Source organism: Hypanus sabinus, unplaced genomic scaffold, assembly GCF_030144855.1.
Source record: "Hypanus sabinus isolate sHypSab1 unplaced genomic scaffold, sHypSab1.hap1 scaffold_199, whole genome shotgun sequence".
Lineage (NCBI taxonomy): Eukaryota > Metazoa > Chordata > Chondrichthyes > Myliobatiformes > Dasyatidae > Hypanus > Hypanus sabinus.
Window position 1 is genome coordinate 593583 of NW_026780089.1, and position 14525 is coordinate 608107.

At 45.1% G+C, this 14525-nt stretch overlaps 1 protein-coding gene across 2 annotated transcripts in view; it reads left to right on the forward strand.

The window, feature by feature from the left end:
* The first annotated feature begins 13399 nt into the window (after positions 1–13399).
* The window catches only part of LOC132387563 (NACHT, LRR and PYD domains-containing protein 3-like), a 68508-nt gene continuing 67382 nt past the window's right edge, over positions 13400–14525 (forward strand). For both annotated transcript variants that reach the window (XM_059959942.1, XM_059959944.1), the window contains exon 1: positions 13400–13573. The gene's annotated coding sequence lies outside the window, so the exon portion shown is untranslated. The remainder of the gene's footprint in view (positions 13574–14525) is intronic.

A 14525-nucleotide genomic window follows, 5' to 3' on the forward strand; every position in this document is an offset into this window, starting at 1 on the left:
CGAAGAGAAGATATCGTTCAAAATCTCTCCCATCTCCCTCGGCTCCACACACAGCTGACCACTCTGATTCTCTAAGGGGCCAATTTTATCCCTCACTATCCTCTTGCTTTTAATATAACTGTAGAAACCTTTCGGATTTACTTTCACCTAATTTGCCAAACCAACCTCGTATCTTCTTTTAGCTTTTCTAATCTCTTTCTTCAGATTCCTTTTACATTCTTTATATTCCTCGAGCAATTCCTTTACTCCATGCTGACTATATCTATTGTAGACATCCCCCTTTTACCGAACCAATTTTCTAATATCCCTTGAAAACTATGGTGCTTTCAAACCTTTAACATTTCCTTTCACCCTGACAGGAACATAAAAATTCTGTACCCTCATAATTTCACCCTTAAATGACCTCCATTTCTCTATTACATCCTTCCCATAAAACAACTTGACACAATCCACTCTCTTTAAGTCCCTTCGCATCTCCTCAAAGTCAACCTTTCTCCAATCAAAAATCTCAACTCTAGGTCCTGTCCTGTCCTTCTCCATAATTATATTGAAGCTAATGCTATTGTGATCACTGGACCCAAAGTGCTCCCCAACACATACATCTGTTAGCTGACCTATCGCATTCCCTAACAGGAGACCCAACACTGCCCCATCTCTAGTCGGTACTTCTATGTATTGTTGCAAAAAACTATCCTGCACGCATTTCACAATCTCTAAACCATCCAGCCCCTTTACAGAATGAGCTTCCCATTCTACGTGTGGAAAATTAAAATCTCCCACAATCACCACCTTGTGTTTACTACAAATATCTGCTATCTCCTTACACATTTGCTCCTCCAACTCACGCTCCCCATTAGGTGGCCTATAATACACTCCTATCAGTGTTACTACACCTTTTCCATTCCTCAATTCCACCCAAATTGCCTCCCTAGAGGAGCTCTCTAATCTATCTTTCCAAAGCACCGCCATAAGATTTTCTCGGACAAGCAATGCAACACCTCCTCCTCTGGCCCCTCCTACTCTATCACACCAGAAGCAACTAAATCCAGCAATATTTAGTTGCCAATCACACCCTTCCTGCAACCATGTTTCACTAATAGCTACAACATCATAATTCCAGATATCAATCCACGCTTTAAGCTCATCCACCTATCTTAGAATGCTCCTAGCATTAAAATAGATACATTTAAGATACTCTCCACCTCCTCCTCTCTTTTCATCCCTAACAATGCATTCAAATTTATTATCCTTTTCTTTCTTCTCCCCTACATCTTCGGGCTGAGCGCATCCCTTCTCCATCACCTGCCTTTCCTCCCTCACACACTGTCTATTTACTTGCTCTACTGGTGAACTCTACTCCTCTCCCATAGTTTCCTCAAATTGATTCCCGCCTCCCCATCTTACTAGTTTAAGGTCTGCCCTGTAGCCCTAGCAAACCTCCCCGCTAGGATATTGGTCCCCCCAGGATTCAAGTGTAACCCGTACTTCTTGAACAGGTCACGCCTGCCCCGAAAGAGGTCCCAATGATCCAGAAACTTGAATTCCTGCCCCCTGCTCCAATCCCACAGCCACGCATTCATCCTCCACCTAATTCTATTCCTACTCTCACTGTCGCGTGGCACAGTCAGTAATCCCGAGATTACTACCTTTGCGGTCCTTCTTCTTAACTGCCTTCCTAACTCCCTATACTCTTGTTTCAGGACCTCTTCCCCTTTCCTACCTACGTCATTGGTACCTACATGTACCACGACCTCTGGCTGTTCTCCCTCTCACTTCAGGATATCTTGGACGCGATCACAAAACGTCCAGAACCCTGGCACCAGGGAGGCAAATTACCATCCGGGACTCCCAATCACCTCCACAGAACCGCCTGTCTGAACCCCTGACTATCGAGTCCCCTGTTATTATGGTCCTCTTTCTTCTATCCCTACCCTTCTGAGCTACAGGGCCGTCGGCTGTGCCGGAGACCCGGCCACTGTCACTTCCACCAGGTAGGCTGTTCCCCCCCCCCAACAGTACTCAAACATGAGTACTTATCGTCAAGGGGTACTTCTTACGTACTTTTTCAACCTTGTTTCGACCTTTCCTGTAGGTATGAGACCAAACCCGTACACAGTTCTCCTAATTGGCCTTCTCCACCGTATTATACAACTTCAACATAAGATCCCATGTCCTGTGCTCAGTACATCGATGTATGAATGGCAACGTGGCAATAGCTTGCCTTACGACCTTATCTACCTGTGGCACAACTTTTAAGGGATTATGGACCTGTGTCCCCAGGTCTCTTTGTTTAATCACAGTCCTCAGTGCCCTACCATTGACTTTGTAAGATATATCCTGGCTGGTCCGACAGAAGTGCGAAACCTTGCACTTTTCTGCGTTGATTTCCATCGGCCATTTTCCAGCCCATCTTTACTGTTGATGCAGCTCCTCTGCAAGCCTTGATGCCGTCCTCACTGTCCACTACAGCCCCAAACTTGGTGCTATCCGCGAATCTGCTCAACAGTGAACCACATTAGCCTCAAGATCATCGATATAAATGATAAACAACAAACGCCAAAGCACCGATCCCTGTGGCACACCACTATAAAGCCGAATCCTGAATGCTTCCCAAATGCCGAGCGACTGAACCTTCTTGACCAGCCTCCCATGCGGGGCCTTGTAGGCAACATCCAGTATATCACCGTCATCCACTTTCCTGGTAACTTCCTCGAAAAAGTCTATAAGAAGGCATACTGACTATCCTTTTCTTTTTCCTTCTCAACCCCATTTCACGGCTGTCACCCCGTAACTTTTGATGCCATGTCCAGTCAAGAATCTATCAGTCTCTGGCTTAAATACACCCAACGAATTTACCTCCACAGCTGCATGTAGCAGCTACATATTCACCGTTTGGCTAAAGAAATGTCTCCGCATATCTGTGTTGAAAGGCTGACCCTCTATCCTGAGGGAGCATCCTCTTGTCCTAGACTTTCCCACCTTTCCACATCTACTCCGTCCAGTATCGTCAAACACTCCTTGGGTGATAACCGTTTCATTCCTGGAATCGTCCATACGAACTTCCTCTGGACCCACTCCAATACCAACACATCTTTTCTAAGCTGAGGGACCCAACTGTTCACCATTCTCAAGGGGAGGCCTCATCAGTGTTTTGTCAAGCCTCAGCATCACATCGTTGTTCTTGTATTCTAGACCTCTTGAAATGAATGCAACTATGGCATTTGTCTTCAACACCACTGACTCAACCTGCAAGTTAAACTTCTGCACAAGGACTCCCAAGTCTACTTGCATTAAAGTTTTCTGGAATTTCTCCCCGTTATACAAAAGCAGTACGCACTTTTATTTCTACTACTAAAGTAAATGAACATGCATTTTCGAATATTTGCCGCTTTCATGCCCATTCTCCTAATCTGCCTAAGTCCTTCTGCATCTGACCGGTTTCCTGAACTCTACCTTCCTCTCCACCAATCTTCGTATCATCTGCAAACTTGGCGACAAACCATCTATTCTACCATCTAAATCATTAATGCACAGCAGAGAAAGAAGTGCTTCCAACACCAACGCCTGCGGAACACTACTGGTCACTGACAGCCAACCAGAAAAGGACCCTTTTATTCCCACTATCAATCAGTCAATGCTCTATGTCAGTAACTTTCCTGTCATATTTTTTTCACTTCTACAGATTTGATTCGTTCCTCTCTGTAAGTTTTTAAAACCTCACAATCCTCTATCTTCCTGCTAATTTTTGCTTTGTTGTATGCCCTTTCTTTTGTTTTTACAATAACTTTGACTTGCATTCTCAGCCCCGGTTGTACTATTTTGGCACAGGTGCATTTCTTCTTTCTTGGAATACACGTGTCCTGCAGCTTCCTCGTTTCTTCCAGAAACTCACGCCATTGCTGCCCTGCTGACATCCCTGCCAACAGCTCTTTCAAATTTACATTGGCCAGCTAGTTTCTCATAACGCTGAAATACTGCTACATCAGACTACATTAGATTATCATTCTGATCTTCCAGTGATACAGTTTTATCCCTTGCAATCCTTTTGCTAGGATCATGTTTGTGGAATTCTCAATAACTCTCTTCACCTTGTCTATCAGAGGAACTTCATGCCTTCTTTTAGAGGCCCGGATTTCTTTCCCTTGCACTTATTATACTCCATAAGGAGTATAATATACTCCATAAGGAGTATATTTGATCCAACTTGCCATTCTCTGCCATGCACCTCCTTTCTTCTTTTAACCGGCGCCTCAATAATTCTTGCATATCAAGGTTCCTACGCATGTTATCCTTACCTTTCATTCTGCCAGGCACTTGCAAGCTGGTAGTCTCAAAATTTCGTTTTTGAATGCATCACACCTTCAAAAGTACACTTTCGCCAAAAAGCAGCAGCCTGTCCAAATCCACACTTGCCAGATCCACTCTGACACCATCAACATTGTACTTTCTCCAATTCAGAATCCCAACCCACGGGTCAGGCCGAACCTTCTGTATATTTAGGTGCATATTATTGGCATCGTGGTCACCGGATGCAAAGTGTTGCTATGCACAAATTTCTGCCCCCTGCCCTGCCTCATTCCTTCATAGCAGATTCAGTATTGCAAGCTTACTGTTGGGACTTCTGCGTACTGATGAAGGAAAAGTTCTTCGACACACTTGACAAACTCTATCCCACCTGGTCCATTTACAGTTTGAGATTCCCAGTCATTATGTGAAAAGTTAAAATCACCAAGTGTAACAACTTTAAGTTTCTTGCTGCAATATACGATCTTACAAATGTGTTCCTCTATATCCCTGGGACTGTCGGGTTGTCTTTAATATGGCCCCATTACCGTGGCCATACCTTATTTATTTCTCATTTCCACACGGAATGCGTCATTAGTCGGGTTCGGCAATTTGTCCTGACGGAGCACTGCCGTGACATTTTCTCTGACTGGTAACGCCACCCCTCTTCATTAATCCTCCCCGCACTGAAACGCCTTAATTAATTTGATCTCGAAATAGCTGAGCTGGGTGTGGAGTGTTTGAGCGGAAATTCGGCCTGCAGCGGACAGCCGCGTTGACAAAGAGGGTGGAGCCTGAACCTGGCTGGATCAAATTCGCAGCCTGGGATTGGCTGAATAAACCGGAGAATCTCCGCTCAGCGAGTTGGAAAAGTGCGATCGACACGGAAATCCAGACAGAAAATTCTTGCGACCGTGAGGGAACGTTCACACAGCCTCTGTAATTCTGTCTGTTTTTGCTGCATTTGTCCTAGTCCCCTCTCCTCCCGCTGACCGACCTGTACTAGGCTGGTGAGGAGGTGTGGGATCAGAACTGCAGACGGCTTCATTTACCCCGGATCATCCGGACCTGCCTATCTGTAACGAGCGACTAACGCATTCTAACCGAATCGCCCCGGGAGCAGCAGCACCGCCTGAGTTCTCGGTGCATGATCGGCTATCCAGGACCGCGATAAACCCCGGCCGGTACCAACATCAGAGGTAAATGTTGTCTCCGATTCTGCAGATCAGTGAGCGCTTAGAGCGGGGCTCGGCTGTTGTTCGGAGTGTGAGGGAAAACAAGGGGAGAAGGGAGTTCTGACAAGTTCAATGAACTAGTTGTTGACCAAATGGATTAAAAGAAACGACGTCGTCACCTTCAGTCATACACATTTTCTAGGGCGGTTTGAAATGAGTCGGTGCAGAGGAACCTTGCTCACGGATAATGATATCCAAAATGTCCCACAGGGCAGGGCCGGGTCCCTTCTCCGATTTCTCTCTCTCTCTCTCTCTCTCTCTCTCTCTCTCTCTCTCTCTCACACACACACACACACACACACACACACACACACACAAAATAAAAAGTCACCACTCAGAATAACAGAGCGACCGTGAGAGTTTACTGTTTTACTGTTCGGGACGTCGCAATTTAGAATGCCACAGAGCAATTTATGTAATTAAAGCGCAAAATATGATATTAAAACTACAAATGATGGGAGTTTAGGGTAAAATTAAATGCTGGAATCTCACAAACTCTGGTAGCAATTGTAACAGGTAGTCATTCAGATTTCAGACACTGGGGAACTTTCTTTTCCCTACTATCGGGTGTTTATTGCTGTATTTTCTGTAACAGAAGTGATTAAATACAATATTAATTGCACTTGGTGCAGTTGAAGTGGAGAGTCGAACTGCTCTGTGTGGTTTCAGCAGAGAATCCGCCCTGCGGACAGGCAGCAGCTTGCACACAGAAAATCGCGCTGTGAGTCTCACAGAATAACAACACCAGCCCCGACTGAGTGCGAGCAGAAAGCATCTCTCACTCTGATAGCAACATAGGAAATATCCCACGGGCAGTTACCCGTCACCGATCTCTCTCAAACAAGAGAAATTCAGTAAATGCTGGAAATCCGAGAAACAGACACAAAATGCTGGAGGAACTCTGCAGGCCAGGCAGCGTCTATGGAAACGAGTAGAGTCGACGTTCGAGACACCGGCTAATGTACTTTACATCGCGACATTGATTCTATCGCTCTTCCCTGTAGCAGAAACGGTTAAACTTTCTTCACGTTTGAATGACAGTGTTTTGTCGAACCGGTTTGGATTTGAATTCAGTGGAACGGCCGCTCCCTGTTCTGTGGAATGTGACCGGACAGGCAGCCGCTTGCTCGCAGACCCTGAGCACCGAGTCTCACAGAACAACAAGCCACACCTTCCAAATCAGTCAATCATCTGCCCTCTTCCCCTTTCCACTCCAGTCCTGATGAAGGGTCTCGACCCAACCGCCGACTGTTTACACCCATCCATAGATGCTGCCTGACCTGCAGAGTTCCTCCAGCACCCTGTGTTGCCATGGTTTCGAGAGATCCCTGTGGGGCGGGGGGCGGGGCTATTTGGAAGAAACGACACACAGTATACTTGCGGAATTAAGGTGAGAATAATTCCGCTTCTGATATTTATTTCGGATCTTTATTTTCAGACAACCAGTTGTCTGTGCATTGGATCAGTGATCAGGGAGATATTTTTTAAGCAATTCTGGCTCTGGTGCCTTTTGTGTTCCAACTGCTTCCTGCTGGCATGATTTACATTTTCCACAGGTTTCTAGTTTAATGTCTGTCCAGTCTGTATCCCACCACTTCAATGATATATATGAACCGTGTTGTTCAACCTCTGTCCATTCTGTATCCCACAACCTCAATGATATATATGAACTATCTTGTTCAACCTCTGTCCAGCCTGTATCCCCCACCTCAATGATATATATCAACCATCTTGTTCAACCTCTGTCCAGCCTGTATCCCACCACCTCAATGATATATATCAACCATCTTGTTCAATCTCTGTCCAGCCTGTATCCCACCACCTCAATGATATATATCAACCATTTTGTTCAAACTCTGTCCAGTCTGTATCCCACCACCTCAATGATATATATCAACCATCTTGTTCAACCTCTGTCCAGTCTGTATCCCACCACCTCAATGATATATATCAACCATCTTGTTCAACCTCTGTCCAGTCTGTATCCCACCACCTCAATGATATATATAAACCATCTTGTTCAACCTCTGCCCATTCTGTATCTCACCACCTCAATGATATATATCAACCATCTTGTTCAAACTCTGTCCAGTCTGTATCCCACCACCTCAATGATATATATCAACCATCTTGTTCAACCTCTGTCCAGTCTGTATCCCACCACCTCAATGATATATATCAACCATCTTGTTCAACCTCTGTCCAGTCTGTATCCCACCACCTCAATGATATATATCAACCATCTTGTTCAACCTCTGCCCATTCTGTATCCCACCACCTCAATGATATATATCAACCATCTTGTTCAACCTCTGTCCAGTCTTCATTGTGACGTATTTTATCTCATTTATTTATTTCTGAAATCGGTGTTTGTTACCTGGAAGTACCTGAGGATTTATTGAATACAGCATGAGCTAGGGTAAAGACAGCCACTACAATTTTAGTTTCAATGTTACCAAATGGCTGCTGAGTTGATCTTTGCCAGACGGAACTCCCAGTATTTACAGTTGAGTCTGTTTTGGTGACGTTTGGAGAGGCAATTCCCCTGTTGCCAGGAACAGCCACAGGATCTGCAGGGAGTGGTGCACATTTTTCTCTCTCTGGTCCCTGCCCCTCACTGAGAGTTAGTGGCCTTGGGAGCAGATGTAACTGACTGATAGTGGGGCAGGAAGGATGTTGTGTTCATCAGATCGGAGAGCAACTTGGACAGTCTTATTCTGATACAGGGTCTCTTTCCACAAATCTAATCTGATGAAACAAGAGTCCAGCACTATTATTTCAATTTTATATTAAAAGCGTTTTATTCCTGTTGGCCTACAGGAAATGTGATAGCCAATAGTGCTGGGCAAGACCTCATTTAACGATAAGATAATGATAAATTGAGTTTAGTTTAGCTGCTGGAGACAATGTAAAACGTATCCCCGGTGTCTGTTGACTCACGCCCTGGTTTTACAGCCCGATCATTGGTCCAGCCAGATTATCATGAGGCTCCTGTTCTTCCGTGGGTTGATGGCGTGTTAGTTTTTGAACTCTGATTGGCCGAAACACTGCATCATATTACCGGAGCAAGGGGTCCTGGGAGAGTTGCTGTTCAGGCTGTAATCTTTGGAAACTACTACCGTGTTCTCATTCTCAAGTATTTTGCCGCACGAACGGTGTTTGTTACCTAGAAATAGCAGTGGATTTGTTTAATGCAGGATAAGGTAAGGTAAAGACAAACATTACAATTTTAGTTTCAACGTTATAAAATAGCCATTGTTTTAATGTTATATTAAGACACTTTACAAGAGGCTGTCAGGGTAGCAGTCTGACAACTGTTTTAATTCAAGTTGGATAATGCAACAGTACAATGATCCGAAAGACAAGAGTAAATCGATAGGAGAGTGATTTCAAAAGAAAAATTCGTTTTTGGAATGTCCGCGTCAAAATCCTATTGTTAATCCCATAGGGATGTTGTTGTATAGCTGAAGCAACAGTTCAGGCAAGGAATCCCACGAACATCCCAGAGTTGAAGCAGTTTCGTAACGCGGAATGGCCTAAAATTCCTCCAAGTCGATGTGCTTTAAGATCAACATTTACCAGAAGCACTTGGTTGAGGTTATTGCTGTACAGGGTGTGGGGGTGGGGTGTGGTCGCACCAATTATTGAAAACCAAGGTTCACAGACTTATTTTGAACAAGTACATGTAAAATTGAATCATGTTAATCTTGTCATAATGAGACTCAGAGCGTTTAAAATTGAACCCGTTTCTTACTTTTTCGGTCATTTTTGGAGGGCCTCTTTCTGCATGTCAGAATAACAGCGCATGTGACCAGTAGGGAGTGGTAAACATTTATATCGCTCTCTGTTCACCGTTGCTCAGTGAGAGTTAGTGGACCATGACCACATGTAACGGACTGATAAAGGGGTGGGGAGGATTTGTGAGCATTGACTGTGTGTACTGAATAATTCCTGTGTTGGAATGCAGGGAAAACTAATGATGATCCCTTGTCCCATCTGGTTCCATCTGCTCATTCCCCGCGCAACTTGTTTAAACTCTGTGCAGTCTGTATCCCACCAGCTCAATAATATGTATCAACCACCTTGTTCAACCCCTGTCCATTCTGTATTTCAGCACCTCAATGATATATCTCAAAATTCTTGTCAATTTCTGGCCAGTCTGTAATCAATAATTACAATCTTAGTTGCAACGTTGCAAAATGGCGAAATGTTAATCTTGACAGCATTTAAATTTGAGTCGGGTACTTTAATTTTTTGTCATTTTTGGAGAGCCACTTTCTCTGTTGCCAGGGTATCAGCCCATGTGACCTGCAGGGAGTGGTGCACATTGTTATCGCTCTCTGGTCACGGTCCCTCAGTGAGAGACAGCGGCCTCGGGAGCAGATGTAACATAGTGGGGTGGGGAGGATGTTGTAAGCATTGACTGTATTGACTGTATTATCCCTGTATTGGAATGAAGACAAAACTAATGAATATGGGCATTACATTTGTACAACTTTGTTCAGGCCATCACAAATGTCTTGTAATCAGTCAATAGCTGTGCATAATTTAAAGTAAAAAGAGAGAACATTGGACACATTCAGCAGATCAGGCAGCAACTTGGACAGTCCCAGTCCTGATACTGGCTCTTCCGCAGTTTCTCTTTCCACAAATCTAATCTGGTGAAAAGAGTTTCCATCACTATTATTTCAATTTTATATTAAAAACATTTTATCCCTGTTAGCCTACAGGAAATGTGATGACCAATTGTGCTGGGTAAACCCTCATTTAACAATAAGAAAATGATAAATTGAGTTCAGTTTAGCTGCAGGGCACAATGCGAATCATATCCCCAGTGTCTTGTGACTCTCGCCCAGGTTATCGCGCCCGATCATTGGTCCATTCAGATGACCATCAGGTTCCCGTTCGGCCATAGGTTGATGGAGTGTTAGTTTCTGAACTCTGATTGGCGGAAGCACTGCAACATTATACCGGTAACAAGGAGTCCTAGTGTTGAGGTCTGGGCTCTAATCCTTAGTACTTATACAGATGGGACATGATGCTCCTCCTTCCAAATGAATCCGAAGTCTCGGGCATCTGGACATTGGCTGTGGGTATATCCCTGAATACACCACTTGCTGTGAGATGTGAGGACGATGTGCGAAGTTTCTGGCGTCTGTAAGTGACAGGTTCAGCCTTGTGACCCTGTGAGGTTAGGTCATGGGATATCATAGTTTTAGCTTCAAGTAAAATGGACCCGGGGATCAACCTGCCCAGGTTTATGAGGTGTTGAGCGAGTATTTCTGGTCTGTGTGTTCACTGTTAAGACCGTGTTTGTAAATCCCCCTTCACTGTCACACGCCTGCCAGGCAGTGGAAATCTAGCAGAAACTCAAGATACTGGAGATCTGCAGTAAAAACTGAAAATGTTTGAAGTAATTGTGACGAAATGTGTAAACCTGAATCGTCAAATTTGTTCTTCTCCCCACAGCTGTTCCTTATCTGCTGAGTGTTCCTGGTAATTCCAGTTTCCTTTTATTACTTTCACCCTGGACCGGTTTATATTTCCTGAAATGGACCTGATTTAACCTGGAAATCGAAATAGCTCGTTGTGTGATAGTAGAACATTAAAGCAAGCACAACTTTTCGCAGTAAATTGTTCTGGTATCAATTTGCCTGTTGTTCCTGGGAATCTGTTCAGTGCAGTTGTTGCTAACAAGGTTCACATGAATAATCTCAGGAATGATCGGTGTTATGTTTGAGGAGCATTTCATGGTTCTGGACCTGTGCTGGATGGAGTTCAGAGGAACGGTGGGGGTGGTGGGGGAATGTATGGTTAATAAACCTACTGAATTCTGAAAAGCCTGAATACATTGGACATGGAGAGGATGTTTCCATTAGACAGAGTTTGTGCTCTGAGAGCACCATCTTAGAATAAAGACGCCTACTTTTAAAATTGTGATGACAGACAGACAGACATACTTTATTGATCCCGAGGGAAACTGGGTTTTGTTACAGCCACACCAAACAAGAATAGAGTTGAAATATAGCAAAATAAAATCAGAAATAATTAAATAATAATAAGTAAATTATGCCAAGTGGAAATAAGTCCATGACCAGCCTATTGGCTGAGGGTGTCTGACACTCTGAGGGAAGATTTGAGAAGTTTGATGGCCACAGGCAGGAATGACTTCCTATGACGCTCAGTGTTGCATCTCGGTGGAATGAGTCTTTGGCTGAATGTACTTCTGTGCCTAACCAGTACATTATGGAGTGGATGGGAGTCATTGTCCAAGATGGCATGCAACTTGGACAGCATGCTCTTTTCAGACACCACCGTCAGAGAGTCCAGTTCCAACCCCACAACATCACTGGCCTTACGAATGAGTTTGTTGATTCTGTTGGTGTCTGCTACCCTCAACCTGCTGCCCCAGCACACAACAGCAAACATGATAGCACTGGTCACCACAGACTCGTAGAACATTCACAGCATCGTCTGGCAGATGTTAAAAGACCTCAGTCTCCTCAGGAAGTAGAGACGGCTCTGACCCTTCTTGTAGACAGCCTCAGTGTTCTTTGACCAGTCCAGTTGATTGTCAATTCGAATCCTCGGGTACTTGTAATCCTCCACCATGTCCACACTGACCCTTTGGATGGAATCAGGGCTCACCGGTGTTTTGGCCATTCTCAGGTCCACCACCAGCTCCTTAAATTTTTTCACATTAAGCTGCAGATGATTCTGCTTACACCAGGTGACAAAGTTTCCCACCGTAGCCCTCTACTCAGCCTCATCTCCCTTGCTGACAAATCCAACTATGGCAGAGTGATCAGAAAACCTTTGAAGATGGCAAGGCTCTGTGCAGTATTTGATGTCCGAGGTGTAGATAGTGAAAATAAGGAAGAAAGGACCTGTATAGCCCCAAAGCTGCTTACCACTCTGTCTGACACACAGTGTTGCAAGCGCATGTACTGTGGTCTGCCAGTCAGGTAATCAATAATCCATGACACCAGGGAAGCAACCACCTGGATCACTGTCAGCTTCTCACCCAGCAGAGCAGGGCGGATGGTGTTGAATGTACTGGAGAAGTCAAAAAACATGACCCTCACAGTGTTTGCCGGCTGTCCAGGTGGGCATAGACACGGTTCAGCAGGTAGACAATGTCATCCTCAAATCCTAGTCGGGGCTGGTAGGCGAACTGGAGGGGGTCTAAGTGTGGCCTAACCAAAGGCCGGAGCTGCTTTAGAACAAGTCTCTCCAGCGTCTTCATGATGTGTGAGGTCATTTCCACCGGTCTGTAGTCATTGGAGCCACTGGGGCGCGGTCTCGTCGGTACAGGAACGAGGCAGGACGTCTTCCACAGCACAGGAATCCTCTGGAGACTCAGGCTCAGGTTGAAGACATGGTGAAGTACTCCTCATAGCTGGAGGGGGGGGGGCACAGGCTTTGAGCACCCCGGGGCTGACAACACCCGGGCTTGCAGCCTTGCCTGAGAAAAATCTCTTCAGCCAAAGGATGGCTGCTGTGTGGAAACTGTTGGCGCAGACGGTGGTGGAGGCTGCCCTTTGCGCATATTTATGGCAGGTTTAAATATGTTCATGTTTGCTCAGTAGCTTCAGGGTTGCAGGGTGATGGCAGGAATATGGCGTTAGAATAAAAATCATGTTTGAATGGTGGAGCAGACTCGATAGACAGAATCATCGAATTCTCCTCCTACATCTTGTGTCGGGTCATAACTGAACGATGACTCCTTCGTATCCCATATCAGGCATTGGGAAGTGCGAGGGGCAATTTCAGATTTGTTCTTTGAGATCGTTATATTTGTCTTCAACATTTAAACTTCGATAAACAGAAATATTTTTTTTTCTCATTTGTATTGCTAATGTGTTTTATTATCTGTCTAGTTAAAGTTAGACCTGCGATGAGCGATTTATTGGAAGAAAAACCGCAACTGAAAGGAAACCACGACTGAAGACGAGGGAACAGCAACAAGTGAACCAGCCCGAAGACTGAGAGCACCGACTGGACAGAACCCTCCTGACTCAGAGTTTCCATTGATTCGGTCAGCAGAAAGTCTGGTGAGTCTCATTTAGTCAAACACTGGTCCTTTCGACATTGCATATCAATACAAAGGAAGGTAGGAAACAATTGGAATGGGACTGAATGTGCCAGGTATGCCTATGTCAGACCGAGCTGCAATCACTCCAAGTCTGGTAATGTGTTGTCAGCAGCCCAGCTCTTTAAAGCCACTCACATTCCCTCAGTGTTTGCTCATTTCAAGCTTTTGCATGTTTTGAAGTAGATTTTGGTCAGTTCTGAGTGGGAAGCGGGAATAAGAGGTGTTTGTTTATACTTACTGTCTTTCAGAAATGTAATTGCTTGAACTTAATTTGTGCCGACTCACTAACCATATCCTGTACCTTCTGAACCAAATTATCGATCTACACGACAGATAGGAATAGGTGTCACCCCGGGAACATCACTAAGCGCGGAACTCAAGTCCAAGAAACAGCTTCTCACCGTCAGCTTCTGCTTCCTAACAACCACCTGTTTGCAGACTCTGAGGCCCTGTAACAAACCCAATGTTAACAACAAGATTAGACAGTATCTAATATAAAGAGGAACTTGTGCTTCCTGGGGGCAGGTCTGGCACATGTGACGCTCGCAAGGAAAACCTCAAGGAGGGCGATCAGCGGGAAAGGAAGAATGGACGAGGGAGTCGCGTAGGGTGCGGAAGTGTGGGGTTGGGGGGTAAGGGAAAGATATGTTTGTTGCTACTATCCCGTTGAGATGGCGAAAGCTACGGAGAATTGGGCGCTGGACGCAGAACCTGGTGGTGTGGTGGATGAGGACCAGAGGAAACATCTCCCTTGTGGGGCCGCGGGTGGATGGGCTGAGGGCAGACGGAAGATGGGCGGAATAAATGCGGATTAGGGCAGGATTGCTGGGGAAGAAAGGAAGAAGGAGGACATCTCATTAGTTCTGGAATGAAAAGCCTCATCCTGAGAGCAGATGCGGCGGGGACAGAGG